The 16,916-nt window shown below is 41.4% G+C and overlaps 1 long non-coding RNA gene across 1 annotated transcript in view; it reads right to left on the reverse strand.

Annotated features, from left to right (window-relative positions):
* Positions 1–16,916, reverse strand: part of LOC138907071 (uncharacterized) — a 30,104-nt gene continuing 13,188 nt past the window's right edge. The window contains exon 2 of the long non-coding RNA XR_011414787.1: positions 1–374. This is a non-coding gene — a long non-coding RNA (uncharacterized lncRNA). The remainder of the gene's footprint in view (positions 375–16,916) is intronic.

A 16,916-nucleotide genomic window follows, 5' to 3' on the forward strand; every position in this document is an offset into this window, starting at 1 on the left:
TTGGGTGTGGCACGCAATGGGCAAGACTAGCAAGTTCCGTTCGGCTTTACCATAAAAATACTTATACTTCAAAATGCAAGCATTTAACTCCTTTGAGCCTTTGCCAATACAAATCAACAAGAATAATTTCCATATTTTCAATTGAAGTTGTGTTGTTGATCACCTATATATCAACTTTGCAACTATTCGTCATCTGAATGGCAATTTCCATCAAGACTTTCCCATGTAAATGATCTCGCGCTACCTGTAGCAAGATCAATTGAATCACTTCATGTGGGCTTCAATACTACATTTGGAGCTTTCACCGCCTTTCTCATCTACCAAGCTCTCCCAGATGAGAGCAATAACTTTGAAGCATACTTATAAAATGTACTCTGGCAACAAAGAGAAGCAGATTAACGTCAGAAAAGGCCAAAAGTGAGTTCAAATATAATTGACTGTTCCTAATTTCCTTATTTCTGTTTTAAAACTCTGAACAATATACCATTAGATTGTCAAACGTTGGACCTACGAAAATGATGGAGTTCCAACGGTTAAATTTGAAGAATAAACTGACATGCCTGCTTGGGAATTGCAGGAGCATGAGAAAGCTGAAGCAGATACATGCCTACGTCACTACATCTCCTAAGCTCTTTACCACTGACCGTTGCTTCCTAATCTCTCGTCTTATTTTCTTCTGCGCAGTTTCTCAATCAGGGTCTCTCATCTATGCCAACGCCGTATTCAGATTCGTCCCTCGCAAAACTCTCTTCATTTACAACTCCATGATCAGAGCTTACGCTTCAATAATCCATGACCCCGACTTCATTTCAGCCCTTAATTTTATACAAATAAATGTTCTTTGATGATATTACACGTGACTGTATTACATTTCCCTTCGTGTTAAAACATTGCGGGAACATAGTTGGTGAATTGGTCGGTGTTAGCCCAAGTGAAGTTTGTTTTGATGATTAACAAAAAAATTCAAGCATGAACCAGGTCCATACAAAGTGAACACAAACACGGGCAGAATTCGAGCACAAGACATGCACGTGAAAGAGATAAACTTAAGTGGTTATATATGATATCTCATGAATGAAAATGTTGCATAAGTGAGAAGGATAAGGACTCCTTACTTGAAGAGAACTCTATCCTAGATAAGGGAAGAGTTAGAAGTTGAAGATAACAAGAACTCTTCCACCAAGGAAGAGTAAAGCATTAGACTTCTAGTTATTTCCTATTCTACTAACCCTAGTGTGAGTATTTAATGTGTCTTGAATTTTAGGGCTTAATTATTTATGGGTTAGTGATACTTAGCCTAATTCATGCTAAAATTGTAGAATTAGTGGTTGCAAACACTGTTTCATGCCTTTATGACTTAGGCCCTTCTTGAGAAAGAGAGACTAAGTCTAGGAAAATTAGGCTAACAAGGAATTGGGGTGAACTCAAGAGATTGATAGCCCCAATTAAAGGATCTAACCTAGAGGTAGTAATACCCGACTTGAACCAATTTCATTTGGATTATATGAACACCCATTTGGGCTTGAAAAAGCCAAATCAAGCAAAGTCACTCAAACTACCGAGAGGTATAGAGTGAGCACTTATGTGTGATGGTTATATCACGACCCCAATCATAACAAGCTTGTCCTAGATTCTTGATACCCATTAGATACTCACCTAGGCAGAAGTGACTACCCTAGTGTCTTTTAACACTTGAAAACTTTTACCAAAAATATTATACTTAGCTTACACTTGGCATACAATAGTATAAAATTAGAATAGAATCAATCACAATAATATTTGGAAGTGCAATTAGTAACAACACGCACGTCTAGATTAGTTAGATACACGACTCCAAACCAAATTAACTCCTTGTGGAAATCGATCCCGACTTTATCGGGTAAAACTACATCGACCTCTCCTCGCTACTATATAGTGGTGTAGGTTTGGCCTCGATCACTTTTTGGCGCCATTGCCGGGGAGTTAGACGGTGTTGGCTATCTATCTAACTATTTGTGTGTCTTGTTTTTTCTTTCCTTCTGTTTTTCTAACTTTTGTGTATCAATCGCTTTAGGTACCAAATGGCTCATAATGATGCTTTCGGACATATTCTTCCAGGGGAGGAGGTAGATGACAATGGCGAGGATGTGGTTAATCTAGAATCTCAAGTCCAAAGAAGAGGCCGCCATGCTAATGACAACATTCCAAACCCTCCCCCACCTCCTCCATGGGCAGCACACCGGGTGCTACCCAACGAAGGTTACGCAAGTACAATTGTCCAGCCCCGGATTCGAGCGGGCAATTTTCAAATTAGAAATGTCATGCTGACCCTATTGGAGAAAAGGGGCCTTTTCACTGGAGTCCCTCATCAGAGCGCATACAAGCATCTAAAGGGTTTTGTAGACACATGCTGGGGGAGCAAGCAGACGAATGTGTCGTAGGACGCTCTGAGATTGAGACTTTTCCCATTTTCACTTAGAGGGAAAGCTTTGGACTGGATCGAGAGGCTACCCAACCACTCTATACACACGTGGGATGAGTTGGCAGAAAAGTTTACAGCCAAGGTTTTCTCACCGATTCATATGGCAACATTGAGGGATGAGATCTTAGCCTTTAAACAAGAACCTAATGAACCCCTACATGAAATCTGGGAGCGATACCGGACAATGGTTAAGGAATGCCCAAATAATGATATGACTGAAGCAATGATTCAGCAGACATTCTATAGGGGCATCAACACGACCAACCAATGTGTGGTGAATCAACTAGCTGGGGGAAATTTTATGAAGACGCCTTATGCCGATGCTTGTGACATACTTGATGAGATAGCTGACACATCTTCAGCTTGGCAGAGTCGGGCAAATGTTCCTCAGGGTGATCCTAATGTCATCCATATTCACAAGGAACTTCATGATCACGGACAAACCATAGCTGAGTTGACAACTAATATGAATCAGTTAGCAAAGGCCCAACTTCAACAAGTTCAAGGGTCAAAGCAAGTAAATGCCATGGAAGAGGAAAATGTCATGGTCAACAGGAGAAGACAGCGTGATCAATAAGTGCAAAACAATCAAGATCAATATGAGCAAAGTGGTAGTGGTGACAATCAAGACGATTCTTATGATGATCAAAGTGAGGAAGTGTTATATGCCAATAACTACCAAAGGTCAACAGAGCAATGCTCCAAATCAACAAAGGAGATCGCAAGGGAACAATCAAAATTGGGGCAACCAAGGACAAGGGAATTAGAACAATGGAAACAACAACTCAAAAAATTGGGGGAACAACAATCAGAATTGGGGGAACAACAATAACAATTGGGGCGGAAATGGAAACCAAGGGTCTTGGAATAATAATAATCAAGGCAACCGGGGGTCGGGCGTTTAGAGGCCCCCGATGTATCAACAACCAAACAATCCGCCTCCATATTCATCTCAATGGAAAAGTTCTTCAAACAATGAGATGGGGCAGATAGAGAATATGTTCAAATAAATGATGGAAAGGAATGCTGACTCCGATGCCCAAATAGCCTCCCATACCACCTCTATTATCAACTTGGAAGTACAAATAGGTAAAATTTCTCAAGCATTGAATACTCGCCCTAAGGAGGCATTACCAAGTGATACGGTAGTAAACCCGAAGGGTGGGAACAATACAGGCCATGCTATGGTGGTGACCACAAGAAGCGGTAGAGGTGGAGATGCAAGTACCTCAATCCAAAGAAGATTGTGAGTGAAGATGTTGTGTTGCAAGAAGATGATGAGATTCAAGCTAATAATGAGAATGTGAATGATGAAGTGAGGATCGATAGCAATGACAACATGGAGGAGACTCAAAATGATGTGAACCCGTCTAGGGAACACGTGATAGACATACCAGAAACGGTAGTGCCTAAAGCCAAGTCCCCTTTGCCAAGGCCTCCTCCACCGTATCCTCAAAGTCTTGCAAAGCAAAATAATGAAAACCAATTCAAGAAGTTTATTGAGATGATGAAAAGTTTGTCAATCAATGTGCCCTTGGTGGAATCTCTCGAACAAATGCCGGGATATGCCAAGTTCATGAAGGACTTGGTAACTAAGAAGAGATCTATGAATTGTGAGACCATCAAAATGACTCATCAAGTGAGTGCAATTGTGCACTCGATGGCTCCAAAGCCTGAACATCCCAGTGCCTTTACAATTCCATGCACCATTGGTAGCGCCGATTTTGCAAAAGCCTTGTGTGATCTGGGAGCAAGTATTAATTTGATGCCATATTCCGTGTTCAAGACACTAGGTATTGGGCAACCAAGAGCTACTTCCATGAGATTACAAATGGCGTATCGGACAATGAAAAGACCGCTTGGTATTATTGATGATGTTCTAGTCCAGGTCAACAAGTTTATTTTGCCTGCTGATTTTGTGATTCTCGACTGCGAAGTCGACTATGAGGTGCCTATAATATTGGGGAGACCTTTCCTAGCAATAAGGCGATGAAACAGTTGTATTCCACGTGTGCAAATCAATGAGGCAACCAAATAGCAATGAAGTTTGCTCTTTTGTGGATCTTGTGACGGAGGTGATAGTTGATGACACGAGTGCCATGATCAATGTGGAAGACCCTTTGGAAGCTGTGTTGTTAAACCATGAGGATGATGAAAAGGAATGCTTGGTTGAATGTGCAAATGCGTTGCAAGGAATGGGATCCTACTCATATGGTCCCCGTAAACTTTCCTTGGACTTGGAAAACCGGAAGACTCCACCAACAAAGCCCTCAATCGAGGAGCCACCAACATTGGAGTTGAAACCTTTGCCTTTACACCTCAGGTGTGAATTCTTAAGCCCTTCTTCCACATTACCTGTTATTCTTTCTGCTTGACTAACTAACGTGCAGGTAGACTCCACCCTTGCGGTGCTTCAAAGAAGGAAAAAGGCAATTGGATGGACTTTGGATGACATTCAGGGTATAATCCCCGCCTTTTGCATGCACAAAATTATACTAGAGGATGATGCCAAACCCTCCGTGGAACATCAAAGGAGGTTGAGCGAGGCTATGCAAGAGGTCATCAAGAAGGAAATTGTCAAGTGGCTTGATGCAGGGGTTGTGTACCCTATTTCGGATAGCTCATAGACTTCACCGGTACAATGTGCGCCAAAGAAGGGGGGTATGAATGTGGTCAAAAATGAGAAAAATAAGTTGAACCCCACTCGTACTATCACCAGATGGAGGGTATGTATGGACTACAGAAAACTGAACAAAGTGACCCGCAAAGATCACTTTCCATTGCCCTTTCTTGATCAAATGTTGGACAGACTTGTCGGGCGTGCCTAATATTGCTTTTTGGATGGGTACTCAAGATACAACTAGATTCTCATTGCACCGAAGGACCAAGAGAAAACCACCTTCACATGTCCGTATGGCACATTTGCATTCCTACGGATACCGTTTGGTTTGTGTAATGCACCGGCTACCTTTCAGCGGTGTATGATGGAAATATTTACGGATATGGTGGAGGACTTCCTCGAAGTGTTCATGGATGATTTTAGTGTTATGGGTGACTCATTTGAAGAATGCTTGGACAATCTTGACAAAGTGTTGGCCCGATATGAAGAGACCAACCTAGTGCTTAATTGGGAAAAATGCCACTTTATGGTTGAGGAGGGCATTGTCCCCGGCCATAAGATCTCAAAGAACGGTGTTGAAGTGGACAAAGCTAAGATTGGAGTTATTTCAAAACTCCATCCTCCTACTTCTGTCAAGGGAGTTAGGAGCTTTCTTGGGCACGCGGGGTTCTACCGAAGGTTCATCATGGATTTCTCAAAAGTGGTGAACCTCTTGTGCAAGCTACTAGAAAAGGATGCAAAGTTTGTGTTCAATGAAGATTGCATGAAAGCTTTTGAGCTTCTCAAATATAAATTGACAACCACTCCCATCATCACCACACCTAATTGGAGCTTACCATTTGAGCTCATATGCGATGCTAGTGACGTTACGGTAGGAGCCGTTTTGGGGAAAATGGTCAACAAGATATTTCATCCGGTCTATTATGCAAGCAAAATGATGAATGATGCCCAAGTCAATTATACGGTGACCGAGAAAGAGTTATTAGCCATTGTCTTCACCATGGAAAAGTTTAGGCCATATCTCATGGGTGCCAAAGTGATAGTGCACACCGATCACGCGGCACTCTGTTACTTGATGACCAAAAAGGACTTGAAGGCTAGGTTAATAAGATGGGTTCTTCTGCTTCAAGAGTTTGACCTTGAAATCATTGATAGAAAGGAAGTGATAATCAAGTGGCGGACCACTTGTCCCGCTTAGAAGTGGAGGGGAGGCCCCACGATGGCCTCGAAATTAATGATTCGTTCCCGGATGAACAACTCCTCTCCGTGTCTTTGAGTGGTATGCCTTGGTTCACCGATGTATCTAACTTTCTTGTGACCGGTATTGTCCCGAGTGAGCTCTCTTCTAACCAAAGGAAGAAACTCAAACGGGACAACTTGGATTATTATTGGGACGATCCCTATCTTTTCAAGATTTGCAATGATGGTGTGATCCGGAGATATGTCCCAAAAAAGGAGCAAATGAATATTCTTGATGCTTTCCATTCCTCTCCCTACGATGGTCATCATGATGGGGCAAAAATTTCTTCAAAAGTTCTTAGATGTGGATTTTATTGACCTACCATGTATAAATATGCAAGTGATCTTGTTAAAAGGTGTGATGAATGCCAAAGAGATGGTGGAATTTCCAAGAAGGATGAAATGCCTCTCACCGCTATTCTTGAGATCGATATTTTTGACGTGTAAGGGATAGACTTCATGTGGCCATTTGTGAGTTCCTGTGGTAATACTTACATTCTGGTTGCTGTTGATTTTGTTTCCAAGTGGGTTGAAGCTGTAGCTTTGCCCAACAATGAGGCACGAAGTGTGGTGGCGTTCCTAAAGAAAAATATCTTCACACGGTTTGACATTCCTCGGGAAATCATCAGTGATGAGGGTTCTCATTTCTACAATAAGGCCTTCGACACTTTACTTTCCAAGTATGGTGTCAATCATAAGGTGTCAACCCCTTATCATCCCCAGGCTAGTGGACAAGTTGAGGTCTCCAACAGGGAGATACAGAGCATATTATCAAAATATGTCAATGCAAACCGGACGAATTGGTCAAGGAAACTTGACCATGCTTTGTGGGCTTATAGAACTGTGTACATGACTCCAATTGGTATGTATCCGTACCGGTTGGTATTTGGGAAAGCATGCCATCTTCCGGTTGAGTTAGAGCACAAGGCTATGTGGATGCTCAAGAAGTTAAACCTTTAACGGGATGTAACAGCCAATCTCCGAGTAGAGCAACTGAATGAACTTGATGAATTCCAGTTTCATGCCTATTCCAGCTCGTCCTTGTATAAGGACAAGATGAAGTACTTACATGACAAATATTCCCGGAACAAAGAATTCAAGGAGGGTAACTTGGTTATTCTATTCAACTCCCGGTTACGATTATTTCCGGGAAAGTTCAAGTCAAAATGGAGTGGCCCTTTAAGGTGGTGCACGTGACTCCGTTTGGTGCTCTTGACTTGAAAAACAAAAATGGTGAAATCTTCAGAGTTAATGGGCACCGAGTGAAGCATTACCTCGGCAAGTTTGATGACATCCATGTGGTGGCCTTGATCAATTTCCAATGATGTTGGTAACATGCGTCGTGCCGCGACGTTAAATCAGGAACTTCTTGGGAGGCAACCCATGTGTTTTTATTTCCTTTTTATTTTCTTCTTAGATCAGGCTTTATTTTGAACTAACTGGTTGTGAGCTTTGTGTAGGAATTGTTTATGCAGTACAAGACTGTTGCTGGAAAAATTTGCCTAAGTGTGGAGAATTACGCAGACCGCATCAGCGAGAGCTTTCCGCGGGGGCGTAAATTGTCAGCGGACGTGGACTTGAAAAGTCCAGAATATCAACTCTCTACAGTTGTATTCGCGCCCGCGTTCGTAATTTCGCGGTCCGCATTGATATTATGCGGCCGTGCTTATTATTCCACTCTCAGCGGACCTGTTTCTGAAAAGGTTCTTCGAAAGGTAAAAAGCGCGGACGCGGTGGAATTACGCAGACTGTGTTCAGGTGACCTCTAGGGTTGGTATAAATAGGAAGTCCTTAGGATTTTATTCACTTTTTGAACCCCACGCTCTCATCGAAATAGAGCAATGTTCATTTTCCCCTTCTTACACTTTCAATTTCATATCTCATTAACCAAGAGGCATTTTCCTACTACAAATCCACATCTGGTATGCTCAAATCTTTGAATTAATTTCATCTTTTGATTTTCTTTTCTTCTAGTTTTAATTTTTCTTTTTAGTTAGGGTTTAATACATGCCACAATCTCAAAATCATGCTTAATTAACGCTTAACTTAATGTGGGTAATTATTTTACATGCCTAATGGGGGATAGGGTTATTAATTAGGCATGTTAATTGTATTAATTTAAAGCCCTAGGTTTCAATTGTGCCAGTGCCAGTTTTGTTTGAATTTCGCGGACCGCGGTCCGCATTCTTTAATTTGTGAGAGCTGAGTATGTTTGCATGTACGCGGACGCGGTGATTTTTCCGTGGTCCGCATTTGAACTTACGCAATCCTGTCCAAAAATTTGCGGTCCGCGTTTGATCTTTCGCGGCCGCGTCCCAAATTTCGCTGTTAGTGGAAACCAATGTTCAGAGAGTTAGTAGTCTGATCCCAACTCTTTCGCGACCGCGCTCATTTTTACACGGACCGCGATGACCTTTCCGCGACCGCTCTCCCTTTTACGCTGTCAGCGAACCCCTGCTTTGAGAAACACTATGATCATTTCATCTGTTTACCTTTACTAATTCATTGAACCACAATACTAATGACCTTTCTCTGATTGTGTGTGCATATAATGGTGTGATCTCGTGGTGGTCCCGACAAATCAAAAGGGAGGGGAGAATCCTCCCGAGGCCGAGGCAAAGGGAAGCAGACTGCACCCTTAGCACCTCAGAAGCTTATTAGCAAAAGGCCCCACCTGTGAGACCTCAGGCTGACTCTTCGGACACTAGTGAATACCTCCCTTCCCGGGAGATTTTCGAGGGAGAATCTGCATACAACCCGAGGTTCAATCTCAACCTTTCCGTCTCATTGATCAACCCACCTCCTTATCTGAGCCAGATGATAGCTTAGAAGGAGATAGAGAGACTTCAGCACCTTCTCCCCCACCTGCTGTAACTCCGGCCTCAACAACTTCTCCTATTGATATTGATGATGAAGAAGAAGTTCTGGATGATGGGAGAGGAGGTGATACACATGTGGAGGGGGGTGGGGGTTGAGTAGATCAAGGAAGCTGGCAGTGTGGAAGATAGGTTTGTGCGTGAGAAGGCCTACCACAAATTCCAGGAATGGTGGCCACAAAGGTCGCTTACCCTTGAGCGTCATTTCATAGAAAGAGATCTTCTCCCTCACAACCCGAATGTGAAGAGACAATTTGATGAAAGAGTGGGGGTGCAAATTCTTTACTAGCAAGTTGCTGGAAGCAAATGAGTACCTAGTCAAGGAATTTTACGCCAATGTTGCCCACATCAAAAAGGGTACCCATGTGACTAAGTACGAAATAAGAATATCCGGTTCGATTGCAAAACTTTGAATACCTATGCCGGGTTTGATGATGTAGATGTTGCTCTATACATACAGAAGTTGGCATTAGATAAAGCAAACCGTCCATGGGTAGCAGAGGTGATAGCCATACCAGGGACAACACCGCCTTGGCTTATACCGAGAGTCTCAATTGCCAGAAACACCCTTAGCTTTGAAGCCAAAGGGTGGTGCACCTTCATCTGCAACCGCCTTGATCCATGCCAGCATGACAGTGACATTCCACTCTCCCGGGTGATTCTCAAAGCGTCCATCATGGCGGGGTACCCGATAAATGTGGGGAACCTTATGGCCCAGAACATATCCAAGGCAACCGGGAAGGAAGAATGGTCCTACCCTTACCCCAATTTCATCACTATGTACCTAGAGGACCAGCGGGTTGAGGGGAGACACTTTGACATGAAGGTGAAGCCAAAAAGGCCCATCTCTTGGTACAGCCTTCAGGGAGTAGACAATCCCAAGCCCAAAGGCAAAGCCACTACCTCCGCTGGCCAGTCTAAAGAGCCAAAGGTAGTGGCCACTGGGTCCGAGCCTTCTACAATTGAAGGTTCATCTGTTGCTATGCCACCTCCTTCTTCAGGGCCATCTATCTCTGCCCCACTATCTGTGTCATCCTCCTCAGCTCACCCTCAGACTGCACTGCGGGTTACTCAGAAGCTATCCAGCGTCAACAACTGGTTGCAAGCAGCTACATCAAAGCTGTCTGTCTTATTCAGTGCAGTCGCAGCACAGGCAACACCAACACAGTTTCAGGTACCTTCATCAGTGGAGGATTCATTAAAGAAGGTTCTAAAAAACCAGAAGAAGCTCCTGGACAACCAAAAGAAAATCCTGGAGACATTAGATACTCATGGGAAGGTGATCAAGGAGCTGGGCAAGCAGGTCAAAAAGATGAAGAAGACTCAAGCTTCAAAAGAGTCTGTGGAGCTGCTGAAGATGGAGGTAGAGAAGTTAGCTTCAATCGAGATATTCCACTGGACCTGCTTATGGAGGAGACTGCCCCTGCAGCACAGACAACACAAGCATCAGAGTAGGAGGCTGACATAGAGCCGGTGAGAAGATTTGTGGTACCCTAGACCGAGGACTTAGAGATTCAGTTAGAGGATCATGATGGAGTTGATGAGCCTACACAGTCTGAGGACCCTACCAGAGTACCTGAGACTACATAAGGAGTTTTCTTTAATCTTTATCCCTTCCCTGAGCTTATTTTTACTTTTAGCATTGAGGACAATGCTAATTTCTATTTGGGGGGGGGGGGGGTCTTATTTTGATTTGATGACTGGCATGTAATAATTATGATACTATATTTCATTATTTTTTACTTTTGGTATGTATATAACCTTACCATTTCATGTATATATTCATCCCCATTTTGTGTATATTTGTTTCACTCTCCTATTGTACATATTCATTTTACTTTCCGTATTTTACTATATAACTTCTTTTGTAATTTTCCTTAATAGCTTAGCTTCTTACTTCCTTTAGTAGCTTCTTTTTGAGTTTGTAGCCTCTTTTTACATTTCTGTGTGATCAATAAGCCTTTGGTTTTCTTAATGCCTCGGTTCTTTCCAAAGGTGGATGTTGTGTGAACCGGGTGGCTCTTCCTAACGATGGATGGCATGACAACTTTCTTAAGGGATTGAGTCTGTTTTTCTTTCTATTTTGATATTTAGTAGTAATGAATAAAAGTGTCTCAAGCAGGCTTCACTTGGTACCAACACATTTACCTTCGACCTCATGGTTAGAGACAGGTTTGTTGAAGAGATTAGATCTAGTTGTGACCTTTAGACTCTTGAGTTGACTAAAACTATGATCAAGTGGTTTCTGTGAGCCATATGTGATCTTCAATCTTAGCTAGGGTTGTTGTGGGCCCTCATCTCTATTCTCTTTAACAATCCAGTAACTTGAGAGGTGAGGTATTTCATTGCAAGTCCAAGTTCCGTGCCAACAAGTCTAGAACATGCCCTGAATGTTTGTCTAGGCGAAATTCTAAGTGTAGCTCGACTTGCGAAGTGATTGTAGGCTCTCCTTGGTCCCATTTGAACTGTGAATGATTATGTAGCCTACCAATGTGATATCCCTAGTCAACCCCTTTGAGCCTAAGCCTTTTTCATTCAATAGCCACATTACAAGCCTTCATTCATTTTATAATGACCATCTATTGGCACCCAATCTTTCCTTAGCATTCATGATGAGAAATGAGCAAAAACATAAGTTTGGGGGAGAAAAGAGGAATTTCAAAGTGATGAAAGGTACAAAGAGCAAAAAGAGTTGATGAAAAGGAAAGGCAAAGAAAAGGATAAAGAGTTAAAAAGAAATATGTCAAAAAGAAAGAAAAGGTTGAAGGGATTCAAATAAAATAATGTTGAAAGGCATGGAATGATGAGAAAAGGAGAAAAATGATTGTCATGAACAAGAAAGAGTGACAATGTGTCTCTCTAGTTCCCCTGAGGAAGAAGAAAATGACTCAAAGAGTCAAGAAAGTATGAACCGAAATGACAAAAATAGAGTGCTTAAGGAAATATTAAACCATCATAGTTCATTATGTCCTACCTTGATCCAAAAAGCCTTCATTATATCCCGTTAATGCCCTATATGATTTCAAGTTGAGTGAGCTTATATTAGGGGTGATATACATAAAGGGTAAGCTTATTGTACTTAATTAGAGCCAGACTTGTGGCATTCTTTTGAGAGTGATGAGCGCACTTCTTTACAATCCTTGTTTTGAGTGTCACATTCTATAAAGTGAGATTTGCTCATGGAGAGTAGAGGAGGAGGAGTTTGGGATTCACAATGACCTACGTGAGAGAGAGAGAGAGCTTCCTAGATGAATTGAGTCAACTCTTGATGCTTTTGTGTCACATTAGAACTATGGAACTCAAGAAATCATAGCATGCTGTTGTTGATAATGCATTTGTGTTGAGGGTAGTTGTTAGTCCCAATTGATGCTTGATGAAGTCACCTTAGAACAGCTTAAATTTTTCTTTCTTCTTTTTGTGGAGGTGGGAAGTACCTTGTTTGCTTGAGGACAAGTAAAAGCTTAAGTTTGGGGGAGTTGATAACTAGGGGTTTTAGCCTATTATTTGCTCTCTTTTGCTTAGGTTTTGGGTCAAAAATGCGTAAAGGTATTCCCGAAAACTAACTTAATGTGCTTTCTTGCATGGTTTGGTCAAAATGAGTCAAAGAAGCCATAATCAATTCATGAAGGAGTCAAACTTGCACTAATCCAAGGCTGAGACTAGAGCACTGAGAGCGGCAGAAAAGCGCGGCCGCGTAAGAACCACCGCTGAGGCGGCCACTATTACAGGTCCGCGAAAGTAGATTCAGAGAAGTTGCTTTGAGTACTAAAATAATCGTTGACCACATTGGAAAAGCGCGGCCGCGAAGGAAATTTCGCTGAGAGCGCATCTTGAGGTGCAGAGACCTTGCAAGTCAGGATTAATTGAAGAACGCGGTCGATGTCCAAATTACGCGGCCGCGAATTGATCTTACGCGGACGCAAAGGAAATTTCGCTGAGAGCGCATCTTGAGGTGCAGAGACCTTGCAAGTCAGGATTAATTGAAGAACGCGGTCGATGTCCAAATTACGCGGCCGCGATGGAAGCACACACAGATGCGGTTGAAATTATGCGGTCCGCGAAACTAATCCCAATCCAAGCCCAGTATTGAAAAAACATGGATCGCGCTCATTATTACGCGGCCGCAAAAGCTAAAGCGCGGACTCGGTTAGAATTACGCGTCCACGAATCCTCCATTGGGGCAGTTTTGTTCGAAAATTTCAACTGTGTATAAATAGTTCTTTTTGACATTTTTAGGTTAAGTTTTGTTTAGCAGAGCACGTGAACGGCTAGTTTTTTTCCTTTTTGGGCAATTTTATAATAAATTTACCTTCAAACTTTAGGTTTTCATCTTGTACTTTAATATTATGGCTTATATTTCATCTTTATCTTTGATTTCTGCTGTTATTATGAGTAGCTAGACCCCATAGCTAGGGTTCTGACCCAACCCTAGTGTGGGTATTTAATGGGACTTGAATTTTAGGGCTTAATTGTTTATGGGTTTGTGATATTTAGCCTAATTCATGCTAAAATTTTAGAATTAGTGGTTGCAAACACGAATTCATGCCTTTATGACTTAGGCTCTTCTTGAGAAAGAGAGACTAAGTCTAGGAAAATTAGGCTAACAAGGAATTGGGGTGAACTCAAGAGATTGATAGCCCCAATTAAAGGATCTAACCTAGAGGTAGTAATACCCGACTTGAACCAATTTCATTTGGATTATATGAACACCCATTTGGGCTTGAAAAAGCTAAATCAAGCAAAGTCACTCAAACTACCGAGAGGTATAGAATGAGCACTTATGTGTGATGGTTATATCACGACCCCAATCGTAACAAGCTTGTCCTAGATTCTTGATACCCATTAGATACTCACCTAGGTGGAAGTCACTACCCTAGTGCCTTTTAACACTTGAAAACTTTCACCAAAAATATTGTACTTAGCTTACACTTGGCATACAATAGTATAAAATTAGAATAGAATCAATCACAATAATGTTTGGAAGTGAAATTAGAAACAAACCGCATGTCTAGATTAGTTAGATACCCAACTCCAAACCAAATTAACTCCCTGTGGAAATCGATCTCGACCTCATCGGGTAAAACTGCATCGACCACTCCTCGCTACTATATAGTGGTGTAGGTTTGGCCTCGATCAAGGTTGTGACTACAAAAGAAAAGAAAATCAAGACTTCCAAAAGAAGTCTAATTCGAAATCAAAGTCAGTACCTGGAATGATCATCTACTAGTGTAAGAAAGTACTTCTTCCCATCATGAGTAGTTACCCTATAGGGACCCCAAACATCAGCATGAAGCAAATGAAAGCATGTAGTAGCAACAAAAGTACTAAGAAGAAATAGAAGTCTTGTTTGCTTAGGAATAAGACAGACAATACATTGCTTAGTTTCACTATTACACTTTAAATATTGAAAACAACTTAGCTTTCTCAGAACATCAATTGGCACATGACCTAACCTCCTATGCCACAGAGATACATTTGATCTATCATCCTTTATTGTATTTATAAAGGATCTTCCAACATCTGACTTGTTATTTTCTCCTCCACTTGCTTGGTCTTTGTTGCCTGATATGTAGATGTAAAGACCTTCATCCTCTTTACCAATCCCCCCCACTCTCCCATTGAAGAGATCCTGGAAAAGGCAAAAGTCAGGATAGAACAAAGCCAAGCACCTAAGCTCCTTTGTTAATTTTGAAACAGACAAAAGGTTATATTTGAAGTCTGATATGTGTAACACATTGGTAATTTTCTGGCCTTGTAGCACACTTGTAGATCATATATGCCTTACACTTGCTATTCTTCATGTAGGCAGGTGTAATTTTCTAATACTGGATTCATCAACAGTCTTAGATTCTTCTAGAACTGTAAGACTCTTTACCATGTGATTAGAAGCACCTGTATCAACTATCCACCTAACCTCAACTTCAGTAACTATAGAGGGTGAGATCATACCTGCAGACATAACATTACTTGTTTGATCACCTTGGCATGTAGAGTTGATACTAGACTTGCCTAACAGATGCAAAATCTGATTGTACTGATCAACTGTAAACTGAGGTACTCCTGCAATTACTCCTTGACTACCCTGACTAGTTGGGGTAAGGCTACTCTGCTGAGAATGTCATGCACAATTAGTTGCAGCCTCAAAGCCTCCATTTCTAGAACCAATACTCGTTTGAGCCCTTGTGTATTAAGAAATATTGTTAGGTCCAGTCTTCCCTTTTGGGTTGAAGTCTGTAGGGTAGCCATGAAGCTTGTAGCAAGTATCTCTTGTGTGACCCTTGTAATTGCACTAGTCACAGAACAGATTGTTTTTCTTAGGCTTATAGCTAGTTGAAACTTAAGGAGTTCCTTTTCCACTGAACATAACTATTCCCTCATTTACTGCAGAAGTTTGAGCAAAGTTGGCCACAGATCTTCTACTTTCTTCTGCTATTATCATAGAATAGGCTTTGTTAATAGTTGGAGTAGGACTCATCATCATAATCTGGTTGTTAGATTGAGAATAAGTCTCATTCAGGCCCATCAAAAACTATAACAGGTGTGATTGCCAAAATGTTCTGCATATCTCTTCGACTCCTCACAGACACAGCCAGGACAAGGCATGAGTGCATCAAATTCTGCCCAAAGCTCCTTCAGCTTTGAGAAATACACTGACACAGATGAAATTTCCTGAGATAGAGTAGCAATTTGTCTGTGCAGAAATAGAATTCTGGATCCATTTACTTTGTCAAAACTTTATCTAAGATCAGCCCACACCTTTTGTGTACTAGATGCATACACCATGCCACTTAGCAACTCATTACTAACTGAGTTCATGATCCATGACAAGACTATGGCATTACATTTTCCCCACAATTCATGTAAAGAAGGAGAAAATTTATCCTTAGTGTATCTATCATCAACAAACCCTAACTTGCTCTTGCCAAGTAGACTGACTCACATAGAACTACTCCACAGGGCCTGGAGTATCGCATGGTTGAAGGAACAATAGATGATGTTGATCGATGACTACAAAAGTTATGAATCCCTCTGAAAGTCCAGTGTTCAAATCAGTTGTGTCTGAACCCCTAGGAGAGTTGTTTTCCTCAATCACCATTGATGATCGAACCAAACTTGGAGAATTGACTCACTAGAAACTGAGATTTTGTTGTTCTAAGATAATACAAACCCTAACTTGAATGAATTGATAATGAGCAGAAATGAAAGAGAAATTGAGTTGTATCAACTAAGAAGTGGTTCGACTGAGCTTGATAACTATGAGAACGACGCAACTTGAATCAATTACGTCGGCTTTAATACCATGTTAAGAGATTGAGACCACCATAGTTGCAGACAAGCTCGATGAAGAAGGAAAAATAAAAATGGAATTCTACTGTTCCATTGATTTTTGAATGAATTAACAAGAGGAGTATATACTCTGTTATATACACATCTAACCGACTACACTTCCTTAACTTATAATTGTCACTACATGATTGGATAACTGGATAAATAACTAACTAACTCTAACCATCTACTTAACAATAACAAGAAATTTTTAGCATTGAAGTTGAAAATCCCGGTGATCATCACAATTATGTGGAACTCTGCTATTCATGTGTTCCACGAGCAGTTTCACAGTGAAAATGGCCCAGGACATGTAAATAAATTACGTGGTATTGATAAATATGCCGCCGCCAGAGGTTGTACATCTCTCTCTTTCAGTCATTTTCACCTATCA

This window comes from Nicotiana tomentosiformis, chromosome 3, assembly GCF_000390325.3.
Source record: "Nicotiana tomentosiformis chromosome 3, ASM39032v3, whole genome shotgun sequence".
Lineage (NCBI taxonomy): Eukaryota > Viridiplantae > Streptophyta > Magnoliopsida > Solanales > Solanaceae > Nicotiana > Nicotiana tomentosiformis.